Here is a 24,231-nt window from a genome sequence, read left to right on the forward strand (position 1 = left end):
TTGACTGCCGCCCATGCTCCCCCGGTACTGTTGGCAAAAATACTGACAGTAACTTCCACCATGGCCTCACTCAACTGAAAGTTTAGAAATTCTCCCCAAAGACTCTTTAAGAGGGTTCAGCCTCTCATCCAATGCTGAATTCCTTCTATGACATCTTAGACAGGCAGTCATAAACGGCCTCAATGGTTGGCACGTCTACCTACGATTAAACCCAAATCGGCCAACTCATAACCTTTACTGCCAAAGGCAGGCCTGCTGGGGCACAGTTCAGGGCAAGAACTGTGTTTCTCACTTACGGTAACTCTTTGTGCCAAACTGGTGGTGGGTGCCTGGTGCCCGGGGACCTACTTCCTTCCAAAAGGGCGAATGGTTCACATGTGGACACATGAAATGCCACCCCAGGATGCACAGGACTGACATCTGCAACAAAGAACTGTCCAACCCCACACGTTAATAGTGCCGAGGCTGAGACGCCTTGACTTACCCGAAGGCACAAGCTCTCCCTCATTTTGTTCCTAATAGTGACCAACTCGGTTTACATTCCGTTGTCATAGTTTTGATGGAGACCTGAATACAGGAGAGACTTCCCTTCTGCCTTAAATTTACTGTAAGACATCCCACAGCGCCAGCCCAACAGTCAATGGCAACTCACCCTGAGCCCCAGTGCTGGGGCGACACTAGGGCAGGGTGAGGACTGTGGTGAGGTCAGACCCGTCCACCTAAAAGAGGTTTTCCAAATCCAGCCAGCTGGAAATGTGGGCACCGTGTTGACAGATCTTCTGAGTGGTTTTTATTTAAAAAAAATTTTTTTAATGCTTATTTTTGACAGAGAGAGAGAGAGAGAGAGAGACAGAGCACGAGCGGGGGAGGGGCAGAGAGAGAGGGAGACACAGAATCCGAGGCAGGTTCCAGGCTCCGAGCTGCCAGCACAGAGCCCGACGCGGGGCTCGAACTCACGGACCACGAGATCACGACCTGAGCCGAAGTCGGACGCTCAACCCACTGAGCCCCCCAGGCGCCCCAGATCTTCTGAGCTTTTAATGGAAGCCAGAAATCTGCCTTTTTGTGTGACATGTCCAGATTTTCAAACACTGGCTCTATTTTCTGTTTTAAATGTTCTGCAGACCAAACAAGACGCATCTTGGCTGCCAGCTTACAATCTTTTGCTGCATCGGACATCACAGCACCGCCACTGGATGGATCATGAGCGGTCGAGTGGGGGCCGTGACAGAGGGCAAAGCTCAGAGGAGGAAAGGAAACACAGGCTGATCACCAGAGGCCCAGGACAGCCGGGATCACCCCGCCCGCCTCAAGCGTCACCGAGTCAGTTCTGATTTTTCCTCCAAAGTCCGGTGCATCTTCCATGCTTGGCTGGACTCTCCCAAACACTCAGCGCTAACTTTGTCCAAGACCTACGAGAAGAGACAACCTTCCCCAGAACACCCTTACGTGAAATAAAGGCTAATCCTCTAGGGCCGTGGGAAAGAGCCTATGGAAGGCAGAGCTGCAGCATGTCTTAAGAGTACCGACCTTACAGGAGTGACATGCCAGACGGTGTAGCCCAGTGCCCGGAAAAACTACAAATTTCACAAACGGCACTGTAGTCCAACAGACGAGGAGTGGGCAAGGCAGATCTAGAGGTGCATTATGATGCAGTTTGGGGGTCCACAAGGGACCAGTCCACCCTCCACTTCCGGCAAATGTTGCTGACTTCAGTTTGGGAACCTACCTTTCTCCCCCTCCGTCCCTACCTCCAGAGGTGGCACACGACAGAGTACAGGATCCTCCCAAGCAGGGACATTCGTTAGGAAAGAGATGGGCCCACCACCTACATTTGAACTCCTGATCCAGCCATACCTGAAGCCGGCCCTCCCCAGAACTTTTCACTTCCCCAAGCCAGTAAATTTTCTTTTACTTAAGCCAACCCGGAAATTTTCTGTTACTTACATCCAGAACAATCTCAACAGCTATGGGGCCCCTTGGCCGAGTTTTTGCCTCACTCCAGCTTTGGGGTCAAGAAGGGAGACTCTGCATTCTGTGCTGTCAGCCTGGGCACATCAGGTCCTTAAAGCACTGAGAGCCTTCCTCAGCCTTACGCCCTGGCCGCCCCAGACTACTGACTCACCTTCCAATCTCCTGATTGTGGTCGCCTGCAGGGCCACCCCCCCTTCCCCCCTTTCATGTCTGTAGCCATTGGAAACTACCACCCCCGCCCCTTGCAATGTGAGCGCTATGAGAAGTTCTTTGCCATTCTAAACAGTGGCTGACAACCATTGTGAAACCTGCACACATTTCACCACTCCTAAATCAACGCCAGATGACAAAATAATAATCATCAGGAAACTAATGAAAACCCGAAGGAGGACAGATTTGGACCACGTTGTCATTACCCACAATGAGGGATGATCAGGAAAACGTCCTGAGAAAGACATAAAAATGAAGCAAGCTGATTGCTCTTTGGAAGAAGTCTCAGCCCCTGTTCCCGTGAGATTCGAGTCCTCCTTTTTCCTGGAAACAATTTTTAGCATCTCTTGGCATCCTTCTGGTCAGGAATTGGTAAAAAGAAAAGAGACAGCGAGATAAAGGCTTCATGCCTTTTCAGTGAAAGGCGATTTGCAAGGTCCACCGTGGTGTTAGGGAGCGTAGTCGCTTACGTACCGGCAGCCTGCGTGTGTCTTCTGGTGGTTCCTCGCGGTGACTTAAAAATTGGGGCGTTTCTCATAAAATCCAGATTTCATGGTCTTTTGAAAGACACAGAACACTTGGCAACACAGAGACCACATTCCTCCCAGCTAACTACCCTGCCCACTTCATTAACTCTGGGTATCTGAGTTTGCAATTAGTGGTTTCAGATTTAGGGCCTGTGTATTAAAAAAATCATTTAAAAATGATGCTAATTTTGATTCTGGACTAGCCTGACTGACACAGAGCAGCCACTGGATTCTAAGCAAGGACCCGATTGGGTCCCTCCGCTGTGACCTCATCTGCCCCCACCCCCGGCTTGCCGGCCCCCCCGGCCACACCGGCTTCCAGGCAGCTCCCATCTCAAGGCGTTGCACTTGCTGCTTCTTCTCTCTAGAATGTTCTTCCTCAGATAGCAGGGCTCCCTCACTTCTTCAGTGCTGTGCTCAGAGGCCACCTGCTCAGTGAGGCCTCCCCACCCCAGGCACTTTCTACCCACCTTCTCTTGATTTTTCCCCATAGACTTATCACCATGTGACATTCTGTGTACTTTACATATTTAGGTGTTTATGTTTGGTCTTTCTCCACTTAGCTGCGGCGCTGTGCGAAAGCAGACGTTGATTGTTTTTGTTCTCTACTGTATTCCTCATGTCCAGAGTAGTTCCTGCGACGCAGCTGGCACTCTCTACGTATTTTGGAATGAATGAACGAACGAACGAATGAACGAACGAAGAAATTCAGTTTCCCATACTGGAGAGTAAAGGGAGGCAGGGGTGTGGGGGAGGAAGGTGGAGGAGGAAAGTGAAGGCAGGCAAAGCCCAGAAAGTCTGCCCATCTGGTCACTGAAGATCAGGCAGACGCTTCTGAAGAAAAAGGCATTTTCCACCAGAGAAGAGAGGGGCCAAGAAGAAAAATGAACATCCTGGAATTAGGGCCTGTGTTGGCACTGGAGTTCGCACGGATGGGGGTCTCCGCTCGGCCACGGACCGGCCATGTGGCCAGGCAGAGCCCCTCCCCCGGGGCCTCAGTTTCCTCTTCTGCGAAGGTTCTGATCCCAGGCGGCTCTGACTTCCAGGCTGCCTGCTGAGGACTTGTCCTGACAACTTCTCACGTGGGGATGAGGAAAGCCAGTGTCTCGGGCTGCATCCTAAGTCGTCTGGAAAAACCCGAGCTGTTTTCCAGCGTGAGCCTCACGGGCCCTTCCCTCTCACTCCGGACTGTACCAGAGTGCTCACGCTCCACGGGGGGACACGATTTCTAGAGTTACTTTCTCCTCAACTGGGACTAAACAGCATTTAACAATCGCACCTGCTGTGTTATCGGGGGTTCTTCTCCGCACTCTTATGACGCGGACTCACTTCATGAACACGGAAACTGAGACCTAGAAGAACTGACATAAAGCCAAGGTCATGAGACTAGTAGACTCCGGACTTGCACCTTGACAGTCCGGCTCAGGTTCAGCCTTACGCTGAACCGGAAGCCATAGAATACGCGAACACACCCTTGTAAAAAAAAAAAAGAAAAGAAAAATGACGGCTAAGGCTAACATGTCCCGTGTCTCCCTCTCATGCCTGTCCGTAATTAACTCGTTGGCTTGTTAAGTGAAGGTCAAAAAGAAGTAAGTTTGATTCTTTCTACGGCAGTTAAAGAGGCAGAGAGTGCAGGAGTTATAAAGACAACCTCCATTCCTCAAAAAATGAAGAACGGAACTACCCTAAGACCCGGCAATTGCACGACTAGGCATTTATCCGAGGGATACAGGTGTGCTGTTTCGAAGGGGCGCATGCACCCCCATGTTTACAGCAGCACTATCAACAATAGCCACAGTATGGAAAGAGCCCAAATGGCCATCGACGGATGAATGGATAAAGAAAATATGGTATATATATACAACGGAGTGTTACTCGGCAATCAAAAAGAATGAAATCTTGCCATTTGCAACTACGTGGATGGAACTGGAGGGTATTAGGCTAAGTGAAATTAGTCAGAGAAAGACAAAAACCCTATGACTTCACTCACATGAGGACTTTAAGAGACAAAACAGATGAACATCAGGGAAGGGAAGCAAAAATAACATAAAAAAAGGGAGGGGGACAAAACAGAAGAGACTCCTAAATATGGGGAACAAACTGAGGGTTCCTGGAGGGGTTGTGGGAGCGGGGGTGGGCTAAATGGGGAAGGGGCACTAAGGAATCTACTCCTGAAATCATTGTTGCACCATATGCTGACGAACCTGGATTTAAAAAATAATTTAAATAATAAAAAATTAAAAAAATAAATTAAATAAAAAATAAATAAATAAAATAAAGGCAACGGACAAAGCCTGGCTCTATTTCTTGGTTGCCGTGTGACCTTGAACAAGTCACTTAACCTCTCTGGGCCTTACCTTCCTCATCTGAAATGAAAACAATTATAGCTCTTCCTTTATAGAATGGTTGTAAGGAATAAATAAGCTGATGCCTATACTCATTCAAAAACAGATCCCAGCATCGAGTAAGCACTCAGGTCACTTTTATTGACATTATATTCATTCGAAGGCAACTTATTCTTTTGAAGACGTATGACAGACTGAACGTGCCCAGACACTCAGGTGCCCCGAGACGCTTTAACGACATCCTTGAGAGACCTCGTTTGCTCTATCTGATTCCCCCCGAGAACTGAGTTACAGAACCGCTCTTCTGGCTATAGCGGAAGGTTCTCGAATTTGGGGGCATTTCACATCTTCCGGCTGGCGTTTCTTCAACTTTACTCATGAACTCTGCCGTACCTCTGTGCCCACTTTTGCGATTAATCACCTGATTTTTTTTTTTAAGAATTTTTTTTTACATTTATTTATTTTTGAGAGACAGAGAGACAGCGTGAGCAGGGGATGGGCAGAAAGAGAGAGGGAGACACAGAATCAGAAGCAGGCTCCAGGCTCCGAGCTGTCAGCACAGAGCCCGATGCGGGGCTCGAACCCACGAACCGTGAGATCATGACCTGAGCTGAAGTCGGACGCTCAACCGACTGAGCCACCCAGATGCCCCTTAATCACCTGATGTTTAAACCATTTCCACCTTGTGACACCATTTGTTTGAGACCCTTGTTACACCTTTTCCGAAGGCGTAAGAAAATAAAGACAGGACGCTGAAGGCAAGACAAACAGACAACAAACAACAACAACGAAAACTCGTGCCCGTGTGAAGTTAATGCGGAAAGGGTCCACAAGACCCCGCTAAGAAAAAGACTGCCCTTTGGAGACGTGTGGATTCTTCCCGAATGTGTAAACTCCCAAGATTTCCCGGGGCAAGTTACCTTCACTTTTGCTCCTTTTTTGAGTACTTCGGAGGGGAGGAGGAGCAGTGCTATAGTTTCTCAGCACCGCAGAACGAGTCCGGTCCACCGCGGACTGAGGCTGCGTGACGAATTTGATACAGACGGCACCTGCCCCACGCACGGGTGAACAGTCTGAGGCTTGAGTCCTCTGCCCTGCGTCACACGGCAGGTGGGTGATGGAGCGGGGAGTCCACCCCAAGTCCTCTACAACAGCCGCCCACCCTCTGACAGCACGGTCTCTTGACCCCACATCATAGCCAAGGGCCTGGCCTGGTCTGAGGATGAGGCCATGCCCCCCGGTTGGCAAGAAACCGCACAGGTTCTCAAACAATGTCCCCTGGAGGAGGATATCCCGGCCTGCTGCCATTACCTTTTCCATCTGGCTCAGTCGGTTAGGCGTCTGACTCTTGATTTCGGCTTGGGTCATGATCTCACTCACGGTTCGGGAGTTCGAGCCCCTACTGGGGCTCTATGCAGGCACGTGTGGAGCCTCCTCGGAATTCTCTCTCTCTCCCTCTCTCTCTGCCTCCCTCCCTCTCTCTCTCAAAATAAACTCAGAATCACAAAGTCCTTGTTCAAGGAAAAGTCCGTTCATTCTCAACGGCAAGGCAGGTAAAAGGCCACAATGACTCAGGCTTGGAGAGGATGACAGATGTAACCGAAATGTAGGACTAGGACACAAAGCACCGGTCAGTCAGGGAGAAGTCTCTGGATTGTCCGTGTGTTTGCTCCGGGAAGCTGCAGGTGGTGCCGTGGAACAGGCCTGTAGTCTGGAATCGAATCTCAGCGAGCAGCCGCTGAAGTTGCCCAAGCCTCAGTTTCCCCATTTGTGACAGAGACATACGGGCGTCATGGGATTTTTTTTTTTTTTTTTTTGAGAGGATTCTAGAAGCTTTGTGCAAGTGCCTGGCACATCAAAACTCCTGTGGGGGATTTTCACGTTTTCCCTTCCTCGTTCCCCTCCCTGAATACTGAGATCATTTTCACTCGAAACTCAGATTAAGTAAGGCAAGACTGCAGTCTCGAATTCTTCAAAGTCCCAAAAGTCTGGGGCAGTTTCATTCACCACATAATCTCACAAGGCTAAACATCAGCAGAGACACTTAAATCGTACGTTCGCTCACCACCGGCCGACGCGGTCCCAGTAACTGTTGGTCTCCGCTCAGCCCACAGGAGAGCTGAGTGGGGCACATCAAGCAATGTCAGAGCTGGATTTGAACCCTGGCAGGAGGGCCCCCAAGCCCCAGCTGTCAGGGATACACCACATCTGCAAAATCTGGTGAAGACCAGAATTGAGACTCGCTCAGCTCCTACGAGCATATCAGATCTGGAACATTCTAAGCCGGTTCCATTCAAAGCTGGGGTTAGGAGGGGGCCATGCGTCTTTGGCAGGGTGAGGTGCAGAAGAAAAAATGAAAAATCTTTTGTTTTTCTTTTTCAATTCATTAAGGTTTGCTGGGGTGAGTGTGGACCTCATTTTTTTTTTTCTTCCCATGACTTCCCTTTTATTTTAACGGGGAAACGTGCATTTCAAAGACCGCTCAATAGCAGCGTTGAAGTCTCAAGTTCAATCACAATGTCCCCATTGTGGCTGGGGGACTCCTTGGCCTTTAAGCTTGGGTTATAAAAATTTGGTCTGAGCCCAAAGTCTGGCTTTAATAGAATATTTTAATTTTGTTTAATGAATATTATTTTAAATCTGTTTGGCAGTTTTAAAATGTGTTCTTTTATTTTCAAATTAAAATTTACTAATGTTCGGTACTTTCCTGGCCATGTAGGTGCAGCAAGGAGTGGGGATGATAATAATACAAGCTACCATTTATTGAGTGCTTACTATGTGCCAAACACCCTGCTCCACGCTTTACGGGTGTCACTTCTTCTGACCTTCAAACCACCCAGTGAATAGCGACCACTGCCTCCACCGTCCGGGAAGCTGGGAGAGTCAGCCCCTCGCCCCAGATGGCACAGTCCGTGAGTGGTGGTGGGCTTGAGGCTCAGACCGGGTCTGCCTGAGTTCAGGGGCTGCACTATTAACCACGGCCCTGCCGTCTCTTGAAATTGAAACAGGACTCAACTGACCAATAGCGTAAAGGGGTTATCAATGGCCCAGTATGCAATTCCCTATAATCTCAAGAGCAGTAGTGGCTGCCCTGAGTATAACAACTACCTGATTGAGCGTCAGCGAGGCAGGCACTTAGCAAAGAGCTGTTCTATGTTCTATGCGTATTGCCTCGTTTACATTCTCACAATGCTCTTTTGAAGCAGTTATTCCTGTTGTTATCATGTTGTGGAGAGGAAACCGAAAACCCGTTTCATGCAGCCTGTAAGTAATAATAATAATAATAATAATAATAATAATACATTATAATGACAATAAATACAGCCACACAACTCTGACATAACTCATCCTGTTTGCCATGCACTATTGCAAACACTTTATCTTTATTAAGGCAAACTCCACAACTCTTTGAGGAAGGGACACAGTCATCCGCTCTGTTTTACAGATGAAGAAACCGAGGCACAGAAAAGTTTGGTAACTTGCGCAAAGGTAAACAGTTGGTTTATGCAGAGCAGGGATTTGAATCCAAGCAGCCCAGCTCCTGGGTTCATGCTCTTAATCTCTAGGCTGTTCGGCAGAGTCAAGACTTAAATGCAGGAAGCCTGACTCCCCCCCCGCCCCACCTGTTTCCCACAGCCTCTTAACAAAAGCAGAAGGAAGGTCTGTCTCGGGCAGAGAGTGGGCCCCTCGTACCGCCCGACATACCTCTAGGGACAGAAGCCAGTGTTCTGCTCTTTTTTTTTTTTTTTTTTAATGTTTATTTTTGAGAGAGAGAGAGAGCGCGCACAAGCAAGCAGGGGTACAGAGAGAGAGGGAGACAGAGGATCCGCATCAGGCTCTGCGCTCATGGCAGCCAACCAGATGTGGGGCTTAAACCGTTGGCTTGAACTCAGGAACCGTGAGATCATGACCTGAGCCGAAGTCAGACGCTCAACCGCTGAGCCACACACGTGCCCCTGGGGTTCTGCTCTTACTGAATTAGGCAGGGCTTCTCTGAGTAAGGGTCTGCAAACTTGGGTCTTTGTCTCCAACCTGTTGCTTAAATATTAGGGAGCCCAAGAAGTCATATCACTGCCCTCTGGATCCTCCAGGGTAAAGAAGAGGGGGTGTGATATTGGTGGAAATCCACTGGGATCCTGCTATCAGAGGCACCAGACTGGGTCCTTTTAGCCTCTGGATCCCTAGTAATTAGCCCAGCACCTAGAACACAGCTCAGTAAATAGCACCGAATAAATGAATGAAAGAATGAATGCAACGTTCCCCCATCACCGGGAAAACAGGAGGCACTCAATGAATCACAAATCAGTGAAACGGTACACGCAGTGTCCCAAGGGCATGTTCTTCCTTGTCAACAAAATTTGTCTTGTCATATTGCAATAGCTCAGCGGTCAGGAAACGTACTCTGAAAAGGGCCATGCGGTCTCTGCAGTAACTACTTGACTCTGCTATTTCAGCACAGAAGCAGCCATAGGCAACGGCTTAGAGCAGCTAATCGCAGAGATGTGGCCACTATCTCAACAGATTTCAACAGTAAACCTTCTTTGATAGCTACAAGGACAGGCTCAAGATTCTGTGAGAATTAGCAGATGTCCCTTATTTCCGAGCCCAACTTTTGTACCTGACCATCAGTTAATATCCCCAACCAAAACAAGTGGAGACTGACGTTAAAATCTCGCTCTCCAGGCCAGACTTGGAGAGGAAAAGTAGTTCTTCTTACACCAGGGGGACAGCCTGGATATCCCAGTGATGAGGAATCAAAACTGGGTTCAATCCTGGCTCTGACATGAGCCACAGGACCTTGGACAAGTTACTGCACCTCCCTGACGTTCAATTTTTGTATCTGTAAAATAGACATCAGCAGCAGCATCATAACAGCACATGTCCATCTCAGGCTATTTGGAGACAGAAAAGTGTTTTGTTAAGCCCGCACAGTGCCTGGCACACAGTAGGTGTTCGATAAATATGGACCACTTATTATCCCCAAAGAAGTCTTATGTTTTCTTAAAAACAAACAAACAAAAAACAAAAAAGTGAATTCGCTAAAAATAAGCACAAAGAAAGGCCAGCCAAGATGCAGGAAAGGCCACTTCCAAAATCAGGCTCCTAAAGACATTCCAGTAAGGCGTTCCAGGGGCCCCCAGGTATCAGAAAATTCTCCACTCTAGCTCAAACCTCTGAAAGCCCTCCCATTTCTCTGTCCCCTTCCCCAAAAGCCTGCTTCTGTGTCCTTGTAACACTCTGCCTTTCTCGTGGGCGCCAGAGCCACGTGGAAGACATTCGGAGCATTTCAGACATTTGCTGAGTTTAAGACATTCCTTCTCCCCTCCTTCCCTGCACATCCCAACATTAAAGTCTCCAGGGAGCGTGGTCTCTAAAGCAAGAGGACAGCACCAGAGAGCTCCGGCCCATGGCAGACCAGGAGTGAATAATCTTTCTGTGCTCCATTCTTTTCCATGGCTGGATGGGGCCAAAACTCTGTTTACAACACAAGCAGCAAGTCACAACTTGTCATGCCACATGACACCGTCCCGGCCGCAAGTTATCACTTCCCTCTACTGTACCAGTCACACAAAAGGCCAGAGGTGCAGGAATCTGCCTCCTGCTTTCCTTTCCATCCACCACCTTCCCAACCAAGAAGGGCATTCATAACTTTGCTGGAGAGACTAATGTTTCTAGAACACCCTGAAACAAAAGTCCCCATACATGCAAATAATACACACCCAGAAAAGAAAACAGCTTCTTTGCATCGACACCCTCTCTGTCTCTTCTGAAAGGAGGCTTTCTCCCTACATAGGATTTCCATCCGCAGTGAGGCTGGTCCCCAACTCGGGGACACAGCAGACACTCTCTCGGTCTGTGTGTATTTCCGGGAGCAGCCAATCAACAAAGACCTAAAGGTGTGGATTTACACAGCCCCACATGCTAAAAAAAAAAAAAAAACAAAAAACAACCACATACGTGTTCATAGGAACAAAAAAACTGTTCTGGAAACAACAAATACCTTAACCACGCCGTGACTATAGGAAGGGGATGGGAGGTGAAGAAACTGACCAGAAGGAACAAAAGGCATTTCGGCCCCTGGTTTCCACATATCCAAGTAACCAGGAATGAAAATCTGCTTCGGAATGGGGTGGGGGGGGGGGGGACCTGCTTTGTCTGCCAGAGCAGAGAGAGGGAGGGGTCCACAGGAGATGGGAATCCCAGCCCTCACGCCTCGCTTTACCCCAAGAACGTCTTCAGTCATCCTCAGAACCCAAATCAAACGGAGATCCTTCAGCCGTGGTCCCTTGAAGCCCCCTTTTTGTGTCCACTTCAACCAAACACATCTACCAGCAGGAATGCAGAGTTGGCCGAGGTAAGGAGAACTGGTGTTTTTCGCTCTGTTTTGGTGACCTTCATGAGGCTCATTTATGCACTTCAAGCTCATGACCTAATACATGTTGGTTTGGCTTCTCTTCTCATAATAGCAGCCTGTAAAAAGCTTTTGAGAATTCCCCATGTTTTCTTATTTTGGGTCAAGAAAATAAAATCGATATCTAAGTAACCTTAAAAAAATGGCCTGCACAATCTAAAAATCTGGAACGTTTCCACTAGGGCTAAGGATATCTCTTAAAGCCTCAAAGAGCATCAAAGTTAAGCCCAACCATTGCCATTTTTAAGGTAAGCGATTCAGTAACAGCATATGTGAGAATTAGCTAAGAGGGGCTTTTTGACATAAGTCAAACAATGACATTTAAAACTCACGTTAAAGCAATTACCGTGCAGAATTTTTCCGTGTTTTTTCCCATTTCTTAAACAGAAGTGTATATGTTTTCGACATAGTTTCTCGCTGTAATTTTCTTTCTTGGCAAACCCACATCTTACCATGAAACCCAAAGTATGCACGCTACAGAAACAATAATGGCTGAAACAGACTCGGCTGGGTCTCTGGCATGATTTTTCTTTACGGAATTAAAATGTCTTTTGGCTAATAATATGCTGCACATTTCAGTTACGAAAGACCATTCTTGGGAGACGAATAGAAAAGAAAGGGGAACTGACAGATTCAGCTGATGTGAGACAAGAGTTAAGTTGCTATATTCATACAGTAGTCAGACCCTCCGGTTCCTCATTCTTTGGGGACAAAAATGTCGATTTTATCATTTTTCCTCTAGTTAAATTCGCGGGGAGTTGACAGCTCTCTCGGAACGACTGTGAGTAGGTATGGACAGATACGTTACATCTGGGAACCCGCAGAGTTTAAAAAAATCTAACGATACTAGACACTGAGGAGGGAAAGAGGGGGAAAATCACACACGTTTCTGTGCTATCGACACAACACCACTGATACCAAAAGGCGAAATAATTTCTAACTACTTTGAAATACTCTGTTCATTTTGAAATCTGTCTAGATTAGCATTCTCAGGCAAAGAGAGGCGACCGTGTGCACATTCCCAAAACTGGTGAGATGTAAACCTGTCTCCCCTGGCTATCTATTCATCTGAGTTCCTGTTTTCAATTTCTGCATATATCTGAACACAGAGGGAGATTCTGCAAAAAAGCAAGAACAGGCACATCGGTGCCCTCAACCAGGATCGCCAAAGGATGATGACCACAGCAAAGAGACCCTGCTTTCTAGCGACCCCAGACTGCATGCACAGACCCTCGCATCCATCCTGCCACGCTCTGTCCCAAAGTGGGAGCCCTCTTAGACCCCACTGACCCTCTGCCTGCTTGTTTCAGATTCAGGCAACCGACGGCCTCCCTCAACCTTCAAAGTGGCAAAGATAAAGCGCTCCAGTTACCTGACTCTTGGGACCACCTGTTCCAAATTATTCTTCGCTCTCCAAATGTTTATAATCTCACCCCCCAAACAAGAACCCACCCATAGCGATCCAGCACCTTCCGGTAAACTCCATTTGGACCGCCTACCGGAACATTTTAGGGCTTTGCCACTGCCTATAAACTTATTGACTCTTTTTAGGAACTGAAATGCGTCGCATTATAGTATCGAAGGAACGAATCAAATTAGCCCTTGTAAATAGACATCCTTTATAGACCCATACACAACCTGCTAAACACCATGACTCGGGAAGGCTCATATTGGTGTTTCCTAATTACTTAATAAGATTTTTCCTCCGTTTAGAACAACAACGAAACATCAGGGCAGAGTCAGAAAATAACTGGGCTCGATGCATTTCAGATCATCCCAATTTGGCATCTCTGTCCGAGGGAAAGGAAAGCAGAAATGTCCTCTCGGCCGAGGTTTTTACAGCACATGGGAAACGCACAGCCCGCAGAGGTCTGAAGGCCTCCATTCTGGTTTCATTCCCTCTGCAGGCTCTCGTGAGTCATGTAACTTGAAACTCAATTCTTGCCTTAGCAAAGTTGGGATGTGATAATAAATAATAATAATGATAATAATAATAATAATAATAATACCACCACCTAACCCGAAGAGTTGTTGTGAGAACCCATCCTAAAAAGACATGTCAAGAACTGAATTCAGGCCTGGCATACGAGCTGTTTCATCATTATTATTAAACACAAGGATATAATTTGCAAGTGGAGAGAAATGGCAAAGACGCCAGGAGGATGGGAGTGAGAAAAAAAAAAATAAGGAGAAAAAGCAGCAAAAATAAATTTAAAAGCCTGTGGCTTCCTTCGTCCTCTCTCCCCTAAACGCACCTGGCAGATACTTTCATACCTTGAAATTGATTTTCAGTCACATGCAATGAGAAACAAGTTCCTGCCCCTCCGATTCATTTACAGGGACAAGCGGGTCTGAACCAGTCACTTCAAGTGTTTGCCACCTGATTGAGGGGGTTTATCCTCGGATTAGAAGAGGTGTCCGTGAGTCCAACACCATTAGGCCAGTTAAGATCTTCAAATAGTGAAAACGAAGCACTGTCCCCGGCCAATTCTCTGCTAATCGCTTCCCCTACTAGAATCTTCTCTCCGTTGTGTGTGTTTGGAACTGTGCGAACTGCCACCAACAATAAGGGGTGTGGGGAGTGGGCCATTCAGGAAGCTGTTATGATCTGGGGTGGGGGGGAGAGGAGGGTGGGGAGTGAGAAGGGCGCTGTGGGGAGTGTGCATGAGTATGTGTGTATCTTCTGTCAACAGGCTGTGTTTTCTCAACTCTGGGGTTAATTCTCTGTAGAGATTCCTTTTCAGCAGACTCCACCAACTGCTTCTGAGAGCAGCTAGCTAGAAAAAAAAAAAAAAAAAGAAGAAGAAGTTTCCTTCCATCAACAAAACCCAGTCCTGGCAAGAGCTGGAAGGTTCGGCCTTTGGAGGTAACTGAATAACCAGCCGCTTCCCGTCCACAGATAAGGAGAACACATCTTTAGGTGACTCTCCCCTTTATAGAACATCTTTGGGGAGGTTCCTGTCCCCCAAGAAATTTTTCCTGACAGCCACAGGCTCTCTCTCTGTGGAGAGAGGCATCTGTCATGAGCTGCCGGGAACCCCACTTAGGCACCATAACGGCCTGCGATTTTATTATACAAGGAGTTTATTGCTGGCCTAATTAGTTTCAAACTGGGCATTCCAGCTGAGGACACCTAAAAAACATCTGGTGGCAGGAGAGCAAGAGTGAGACCTCGTTCTGAGCCGGTTACGGTTGGATTTCTGCATAACTCTGGTCTCTCGCGCCCGAGACACAAGTTATCTTTGGAAAAGTAACCGAAAAAATAAGGAAATGTTTTTCTTTGTGGGAAAGGAGTCATCTTGTCATGGGGGAACCCAAACCGTCTTAAAGTGGACGTGCTCGGACCGTGTATACCTTTTCACAAACTGCCAGGGTCCCCCTATCTGGCTTCACCCAATTCAAAATGTACTTCGCTGCCCCACAGAGTGCTTTTGCTGGGGACTTTCTCCTTGTTCCAACAGCAGCTAGCATTTTATCAATTTATCCGTCTGGAACAGGCTTTGCAATCTCGTACTTGCAATTTAAAGCAGAAGTAAGACCACATATTTGAAACAGCATGTCTTGGGTGTTTTTGCCAAATGGTAATCCTATAACAAGTCAACAAATCATAGCTCTTTATGATGTGTTTAATACGACACAAAAGGCATGAAAAGAAGACTTTAGAACTTAAGCGATGAAAGCATCTGGTTTTTAAAAATCCCAAAGAATCAGGGTAACATCTTTTTCTTTTCTTTTCTTTTCTTTTTTCTTTTCTTTTCTTTTCTCTTTTCTTTCCTTCAGCTATTTAACGTTAGCAAAGAGACTGATCTGTTTCTAGAGTATTCTCATTCACACAGCCACCCCAGAGGTGAGCTGTGTTCAGGGCAGAGGAAAACCGCCAACTCCTTTAAGATAAAATAGTTAATAATATGGCGAAGCTAGAGTTACAGCGGGAGAATGGTCTAACTACCAACTACGGCTTTCAAAAATTCAGGCCCTTTCGGATCTAGCCATATTGGTCAAAAGTGCCAAATGTAGAGTTTCCTCCAAAGGCAAGGAGATTTTTCATACAAAACACGATTTTATGCTCAGTCAAAAGCAAGACTCAAAACACCATCATTTATGACATGCATCACTCAGTACTTCCCTTAGTCTGAGGATGTCTAAATGCAAGGAAGTATAATGTTTAAGGGGTTTAAAGATGTGGAGAGAAAAGTGGAAAACACGAACATTTCTTGGGGAAAAGTTGCCCCAAAGATTTTGCACGAAGATTATTTTTAAATGGGGGTCTCCCCGCCCTGCCACCCCCCTCCCTAAATGGCCCACAGGCTGGAAATGCAGCTACCAGTTCAGTACTCATACGCTGGTCATAGAAAAATTGCAGTCGAGCAAGAAAGGGCTCATGAAATGAACAGATTTGGTTTGAAATACAGCAATTGTCCGCTGGTTATAATTTCCTTTGGAAGGGAGCTCCGTAACTCAAACATAATTCAGCACTCAAATCCCTCCTTGATGTTTGTAAATCATTCTACCTCCCCTCCGCTCATGCTAACAACCAGGCTCCGATGCTCGCTCATTTCGCTGCACCTCGTCATTAAAAGGTACCTGCACCGAAGGTGATTTATATCTCAACGTTATATATATGTATATATACACACACACATATATACACATATATGTGTGTGTATATATATATATAAAATTAAAGATTACGTAGCGTTTCGGGGAAAGGGGAGAAAAGAAAATGGTATCCATAAAGATGCAGCATCAGTCTTGCCTTTCAAAAATAATTCAGAGCCCAGCAGCAGGCACGCTAACTGCGTTTGGGAGGAGCGGGATCCTCACCGCCAAAGCGCTTCGCTTTCAAGCCCTGAGAAAGGCGCGCGGAGGATTTTGCGACGCGAATATTTTTACCAGTCAAGCCTTCCTAAGATTCCTGGAGCTTATAGACTATTTATTTGGGGGCAGGATATATATTTAAGGCACTGCGGCCAGCACGGCCGGTTCACGTCCGGACTGCGTGGCTGAGAAACAATTCCCTTCTCCACTTTCTCCCATTACAGCAAAACCCTAGCCTCCTTCTCAACAGTCTTGGGATGGATGCAAAGTTTTTTAAGTTTCCGACTCCGGCTTCTGCAGGCACCAGGACGCCCGCTCGGGTACAAAGCCCGGACAGCCGGCCCTGCGCAGGCCGGGCGCAGCCGGACTTTAGAACAGAAATGCAGCTAGAAGGCGGCTCGGCGGCCGTTCCCGCCCCTTCCCGGGGGCTTCGCAGACAGCGCCCGGGGGCGCGCGTTGGGCCACGGCGCCGCTCCGGTTCGGACGGGGCGTCGAGGGGGAGGGGGGTGGACGCAGCCGACGACCCGGGCCTCGAAACCGGCCAAACGCAGCCCACCGCATCTACACCGCCCGCGCGCCCATGCACTTGTCCCGCGCGCGGGAGTACAAACTTGAGTCGCTGTCCCCCCCCTCCTCCCCCCAGCGCAAAAGGAAACTGAGACCCGCAGCCAGGCTTTTCCCAGACGGAGTCGGCCCGCTGCCCCCGCCGCCCTCGCGCCTGCGGCGCCCTGGGGGCCCCGTGCGCCCCCCGAGCGCCCCGACAGCTGCGGAGGCCCCGGCCCGGCGGGTGCGCGAGCGAGGCGCGAGGAGACGGGTCCGCGTCAGCCCGGGCCCGGGGAAGCCCGGCGGAGCCCGGCGGGCGCCCCGGGGTGGGCGCCGCGGGAGGTACTCACCGCGCGCAGTGGAGAGGGCGCCCCGGCGCGGGCGGGCGCGGGTCCGACGCGGCCGGGCTGACTGCGCCGGGCACGGTGCTGCTCCGCCGCCGCCGCTGCCTCCGCCTCCTGGGCTGCCGCGGCCGCCGCCTGCGCGGGGAGGACCGGCCCCTTCCCCTCCCCGGGCCGGGCCCTCCCTCTGCCCCCGCCCGGTCCCCGCGCCGCTGCGTGGGCGCGTGGGGGCGCCGAGGCACGGCGCTGGGCTCTGCGGGCGCACACCCCCGGCGGCTGGACGCGCGGCGCGGGGCTCCGGCCCTGCCGCCGCCGCCGCCGCCGCGCTGCTCTCCGCGCCTGCAGCCCAGCCGAGCGCGCCCGCTCCTGCCGGTCCCGGACGAGGCGAGGGCGCAGCCTCCTCCCCGCCCCCCACCCCCGACACCCCGCACCTCCTCCCTCCGCGACCCAGGCGCGGCCCCCGGGAAAGGCACCTCTGCAGTCCGGCCGACAGTCATTCATTCACCCACCTATTTATTCATTCATTCCGCCTGCACTGAGCATCTGCTGCGCCGGTTCAGCTCCTGGGAGATTCAGCTAGAAGGAGACGGATTCGTTTTCTGTCCTCCGGAACTTACATTCACATGGGGAGACAGACCATGAACAAACAAGTAGAGAAGCAAGGGAATTTCGGAAAGTTCGAATCGTCATGGAGGGGGGCAAGCATGTGCTGGGGGCGCAGGGGCGGTTATCTTAGAAGAGTCAGGAGGGACCTCTCCGAGGAGGTGACAACTGAATTATGAGAAGGGCCATTGCTGGTGATATCTGGGAGAGGGGAGTTCAGGGATCATCCGCCTACCTTTCACCCACTTTACAGATAGGGAAACTGAGGTCCCAAGAACGTAACCGGCTCACCCGAAGTCAGTGGCACAGCCCCGTCCACACCCCCCCCCCCCCAATTGAGGTATCCCACTTACTTTACCCTATCCTGATCGCCTGTGTCAATGCTCCCCCGCGATAAACTGTCGGGAACTGGGTCTAGGCTCTTCCCTCCGTCCCAACCACTTGATTGTGGGATATCTAGGATGCTTCAGTCCAAAAACAATACCAACTTCTGCCATTTGTGAAGCTCCCGCTTAAACACCGGGTGCCCAGATAAAGTTGAATTTTAGAAAATCAAGACGTAAGGTTTAGTATAAATATGTCTTATGCAACAGGTGGTGATACTTACGTTCAAAAATTATTCATTGTTTCTCTGAAATTCCAATTTAACTGGATATCCTGTATTTTCTTTGCTAAATCTGGCAACCCAAGCTCACCCAAGGACGCCCACCCCATCCTTACCCCATTTAAACCCCCAAAGAGATCCAAAGGTAGATCCTGTAAGCATGCCCAGTTTACCAATGATCAAGTCCAAGTTGAAAGAAGGCAGAAAGTGGCTGAGCCAGGGTTGAAATTCAGGTCCAGCTGATTCCCAAAGCCCTTGAGCTTGAGATACAATATAGAGATAGCAACCCCAGTTGCAGGGTTACAGGAAAGCTGATAAAACTTAAGCTCCTGGGCTCCTCACTGACTGGGTCCGTTTCTAAGGTTCTGCCATTTTGTACATTTGACATGATGAACAAGTGACCTTGTGAACACATTGCTAGGTCCCTGTCAACATATTGACATTTAGTTGCGATCAGTAAAGACCGCTGTCTCTTTCCATTCTGGTTCCCCACTGTAGTACTTGATCCTGCCTGAGTAGGTGGTGTGGGAGTGGCCGCTGGCATTTTGGGGATCCAGCTGAGGAAAAGTTGAGTTGGGAATTTTGTGATGGTTGTGGTATTTTTCAGCTTCTTAAAATCTGAATTTGTTGTGATTTGTTTTCTTAAATTCAAAGACATACTCACTTTTGGACCTAATTTTTGACTGGTATTCTTTTTCTTTTTTTTTTAAATAATTTTTTTCAAGTTTATTTATTTAGTATTGAGAGAGAGAGAGCGAGCACAAGCTGGGGAGGGGCAGAGAGAGAGGGAGACACAGAATCGGAAGCAGGCTCCAGGCTCTGAGCTGTCAGCACAGATTCCGACGCGGGGCTCGAACCCACGAACCGTGAGATCATGACCTGAGCCGAAGTCGGATGCTTAACCGACTGAGCCACCCAGGCGCCCCTGGACTTGTATTATTTTTCCTAAATAGGGCCCTCAAACTGGGTGTGCTGGGTCAGGGCCTCACTACACCTGCACCCACGTCTGATCAGAGCTGATTCTCCTCTTTCTACTTCCAGAACGGTCAGTGGAAGCAAGCGTATTCAGTAAGCATGGCTGGTCTCCTTCCCTGACCCAGGCAAGCACCAGACCCGTAGCTCCTAGATGAAGACGACTGCTGCTTCCTGGAAGCAGAACACACACATGTACTTGGCCTTGCTTTCCTCATCTCGAATACGGAGGTGGCCGTACCCATATTGTATTATTAACATGATAATTCACTGAGATGATGCTTGTAAAACACTTCCCACCATGACTGTAGCTGGTTCTAGGGCCGCTCCACAAATATTATTACTGTACACACAACTTCACGTCCCACAGCATCTTGCAAAAAGCTCCAAGTCATTGTAAATTGAGGGTCTTAATGTTCTCCAGAGGTGTTTAATTTCTCTTGGCCCATGAGCCTTAATGTGATGTTATTTAAACAGCAGTAGTAAGCAGAATTTTTTTTTTTTGCTAAAGGAATAGAATGGGATAGACCAGCATAGAAAACACCAAGTGAATTGCATTCAATAAGAGAGTGAGTGTGTGTGTGTGTGTGTGTGTGTGTGTGCACCAGGCAAGCACCAGGTCAGGCTGGGTTTCTTGTAGATCCTTGGGGAAATGTCAACAAACAGTTTAACTAAGGGTACTCTATGGAATACAAAGGGTTAATCTTCAAACCATTTACCCCTTCACCAGAATCTGGCCCATTATCTCCTAAATCGCAGCCACGCCCCCCAGCACCTTGAGAGATAAACAGGAGGCAGGTACTTATTAATTTTATTTTTTCCTTTTCTGAGGGCAGTGGTTCTCAACTACACTCAGCTGCACGTTAGATTCTCCGAGGGAGCTTTGAAAAATCCCCATGCTGAGGCCCCACCCCAGACCAATTAAACCAGACTCTCTGGGGGAGGGACTGAGGCATCAGTATTTTTTAAAGCTCCCGGGGTGATTCTAATGTTGGGCAGAGGATGAGAGTCCCCATCTTTGGAAGTGTAAGGACTTGACCACAGATTCACAGCAGATGAGACAGAAGTCCAGATAGGAGGTAAGCCTCCTGATTCTTAATTCAAGACCACCTAAAATGCAGCTGCCTTCCTGGGTAACAGCGCCCCCTTTCCGTCCCTTCCTTTCCTTTGATTTTTTTTTTTTTTTCTGGCTAAGTATTTGCCCTCATTTTGTAATGACCAGCAAAATAATCCCAGACGAAATCTGAAAATGCTAAACCATAAAGCAGATTCTTTGGAGTGTAGACCACAGGCATGCCTCCCCTGGAGTAAATCACTTTTTCCCCCCAGAGTCTTCCAAGTAAATGTTCTCTGAAGCCAGAAGACCAGCTACACTTGGAAAACTACAAACTTCACAAAGTATCCCGCACGTATATACATATCCTACAAACACATATGTGTATTCTCTATGCCAAATCACGCCTTATTCCTATACACATTCCTTTCCCACCTGCAAAGAAAAAGTACTCCGTTTTTTTTTTAATGCATTCATTTAAACCTTGGTTCTTTCCAAAAAGGATTTGAGGCAGCGTGCAAAAACATAAATAGAATGACACAGGAAAAGCAGGTGAAAGGGAAACATGGGGAAGAAAAGAAAAGAAAGTCAAGGGTGAGGTTTGCATACCAAATGTGGGCTAGGAGGAGCTGAGCCCTTATCAAATGGTAGACTGAGAATCGGATGCTGAACTTCCTGGCAGTCAAGGCAAAGGAGAAAATGTGATCCGTTACATCAGTGGCTTTCAAATTTTCTTTTGTTCAAAAGCAAGCGCGCGCAGGAGCTCGGTATGAAAAAAAGGAAGTGAGGGATCCCAGCCGCAATCTCATCGCTTTCTCCCGTGGGTACTTGTAAAGGGTCTTAAAACAACCCACAAAGTTCCGCAGAGTCAGGATTGAAAACCATGAATTTCAATGTGCTTCCCTGTGTTCATGAATCTCATGGCCTATAAGGTGGAAACGAACAGAACTACTTGAAGCAATCAGAGCTTTGATTCCTGATATTGGTACAGGAGAGAAGGGTTCCTGTGAGTCCTTATAAAAGAGGCAATACGGGATACGGGCGGTGGGGGGGGGGGGGGGTGAGGTAGGGGGCTTTTTGCACACGTGTGAAATATAAAATAACCCTTCAGCAAATAAAATAAAATAAAATAAAATAAAATAAAATAAAACAAAACAAAATAAAATAAAATAAATAAAATCTTACACTCTCCATAACCCAGAGGCACAAAACAGGCCTACTTTGAATATCTCCCGGGTCAATAGTTTCCCAGTAGCCTGCCTCTTTGTATTTAATACCTAAACTTCATAGAAGGCATGACTCTCAAAATCATGAGACCAGTTTTATAGGGAAAAAACTCATATTTGTATCCTCAAAATTCCATGTAGCATTTCTGTTGGAATAACGTGTAGGACAGTAGGACCCGTAATGAAAACATTTCAAGTACTATTGAGACAACATCTGAATCACGTTTTGAAACGTGCAAAGAAAAGGGGACACACAATCTGCTCTGGTCGTGTCACCACGTACACATCAACTATCTGTTGCGAACTGAAGTAATTGCTTGGTGGTACCATCTTCAGCCAGTTTGATACATGGTCAGCATTTAAAATTTGTTTTTAATGTTTATTTATTTTTGAGAGAGAGAGACAGAGCACAAGCAGGGAAGGGGCAGGGAGAGAGGGAGACACAGAATCCGAAGCAGGCTCCCGGCTCTGAGCGGTCAGCACAGAGCCCGACACGGGGCTCGAACCCACGAACCGCGAGATCATGACCTGAGCCGAAGTCGGACGCTCAATCGAGGTGCCCCTTGGTCAGCATGTTAAGTGTTTAGTCCCATTTTAGGAAATTGATTGGGGGCTCTGGTTGACATGTCATGAATTACAATTCTTCCTATTTAAAATACTGTAGGAAATCAACTCTTGGGTGCAATTTCAGGCAGAGCACCAGAATTTCAGGATCTCTGATGCTCAGTGGGAGACACTCATTCCCATGTAGAGAGGTACATCGACACCCCTATCCATGCAGTTCCTTTGGCTGAGACTACCCCTCCCCGACACAGTTCGGTGGTTTCATTCCATTCCCTTCAGATCTCTGCCAAATGTCTCCCCACCCCCCACCCCCGAGATCAGATCCCTGATCTCCCTGTCCAAAATAGCATCCTCATCACATGGCCTGCCCTCCCTTGTTCTCACTCGGCACATTTATCACACTGCAACACTACATTATATATTTACCTGTCGATCTATTCCTAGCTGCCTCTCCATGTAGAGTGTCAGCTCCATGTCAGCGGGGACTTGCTGTTTTGCTCATGGCTATATCCTCAGTGCCTAGAACAGTGCCTGGTGTACGAGTAGGCACCCGGGAAAAAGTTGATGAATGAATGACAGATACAAATGAGAGGGCCCGGGCTTGCCACTCTACATGCAAAATGGCCAGAGTCATGCTGCCTTTTCTCATTTCCTTTGCACCCACCCTGAAAGAAACAAACAGGAAGGAAGGCGTTCAAGAAGCCCGTTCTTCTGGAGAACCAGAGCAGAACTCAAGGGCAAGGTTTTCTTCTCTAGTTCTCTCATGCTCTCTTTTTCAATTTGCTCATTGGCGAAGCCCTGAGGATTCACAGCAGACTGAGAGCAGCCTGGGTGACTGAAGTCCGCGTTTCACAGAGAAGGTGCCAGGTGAGAGGAGAAGGAGACGGAGCCTTTGCCCCTTGATTGTAAAATCCAACAACAGAGCAAATGCCTTGATGATCTCCCAGATCCTTTGTCATGATCAACTTTCAAATCAATTCTGGCTTGAAAACCACCCATAAATCTCCAAGCATGGTCTCCCAGCCAGGCCACTTCCTTATGCTTTCCTTCAAAACCCTGCCACTCTTTCCTTTCCTTGTCCCCTAGAGAGCAAAAGCAAATAGGATGACAAGATTTCTGGCTTTTTAATACATCTGGCTTCTCTTTTCTCCTTGCTTTTGGCCGCCTGTCCTATCTTTGATAGTGAACAGAGCCAACCGGTCTTTGATAAGTATCGGGGCAGTGATCTTAGAAACACTGACGGGGAGACATCCGAGATCTCCACAATCCAGCCAGAGATTGTTCTACATTCTTAAAGAATGTGTGGTCCTGAACACAGAGCGACTATCTGAAGAGATTATAGGAGTTCCTCAAGTTCAAAGGTCTAGAGACCTTCTGAGAGTGGAATGCTTTTGAGCATCAATGTCCCGGCAAACTGGGACAGTTGACCACCCCGCCTGAGCATGATGACTTCAAGATGTTCTGAGGACCAAACACACGTGAAATTTCATCAATAATCACTTGGGAGGCAGTTGCAAGAGCAGACCACGGGTGGTGAGCAACCCTTCTTGAAGTTACGAAATCATCGACGTAACAACTCTTGGTACGTTTCGGGGCATCCCGTGCATATCTCTCATGATGCACCACTCAGTGCTCTGGCCCAAATCTCTAGCTGTTAAAGCAACCATATCACGCTGGGCAAGGGGCTCTGCACACCTCGTGGGCTGATATAATGGATTCCTGCATGGAAGGATACCAAGAGCACTTTCCCTGGGTGTCAGTCCTTCCTTATCTCTTACTCTGCTGGAATCCTTAGAGCATGTGCCCGGGACCTCTTTGGCAGTCTGGCGAAGTCTCGGGACATCTCAAAAAAAAAAAAAAAAAAAAAAAAATGCTTCTAACTACCGGAAAATGTGATGCGCACACAAGTGCTGGGAAAGTGAACACTGATGACAAAAAATAATTACCTAGACCCTTAGCTCACGTGACACAGAAAAATTCACCCCAAACCTAAAACTATAAACCTTCTGAAAGACAACATTAGATGAAAGTCCCCACA

General features: G+C 48.1%; 1 protein-coding gene across 2 annotated transcripts in view; it reads right to left on the reverse strand.

Annotated features, from left to right (window-relative positions):
- EYA2 (EYA transcriptional coactivator and phosphatase 2) overlaps positions 1 to 17,775 on the reverse strand; it is a 267,355-nt gene extending 249,580 nt beyond the window's left edge. Inside the window, exon 1 of one of the 2 annotated variants that reach the window (XM_045444372.1) lies at positions 17,680 to 17,775. The gene's annotated coding sequence lies outside the window, so the exon portion shown is untranslated. Of the gene's footprint in view, positions 1 to 17,179; positions 17,305 to 17,679 lie in introns of those variants that run through there. The other variant, XM_045444371.1, reaches the window with a different exon arrangement.
- Positions 17,776 to 24,231: the final 6,456 nt, after the last annotated feature.

Source organism: Leopardus geoffroyi, chromosome A3 (genome assembly GCF_018350155.1).
Source record: "Leopardus geoffroyi isolate Oge1 chromosome A3, O.geoffroyi_Oge1_pat1.0, whole genome shotgun sequence".
In the NCBI taxonomy this organism is placed as follows: Eukaryota; Metazoa; Chordata; class Mammalia; order Carnivora; family Felidae; genus Leopardus; species Leopardus geoffroyi.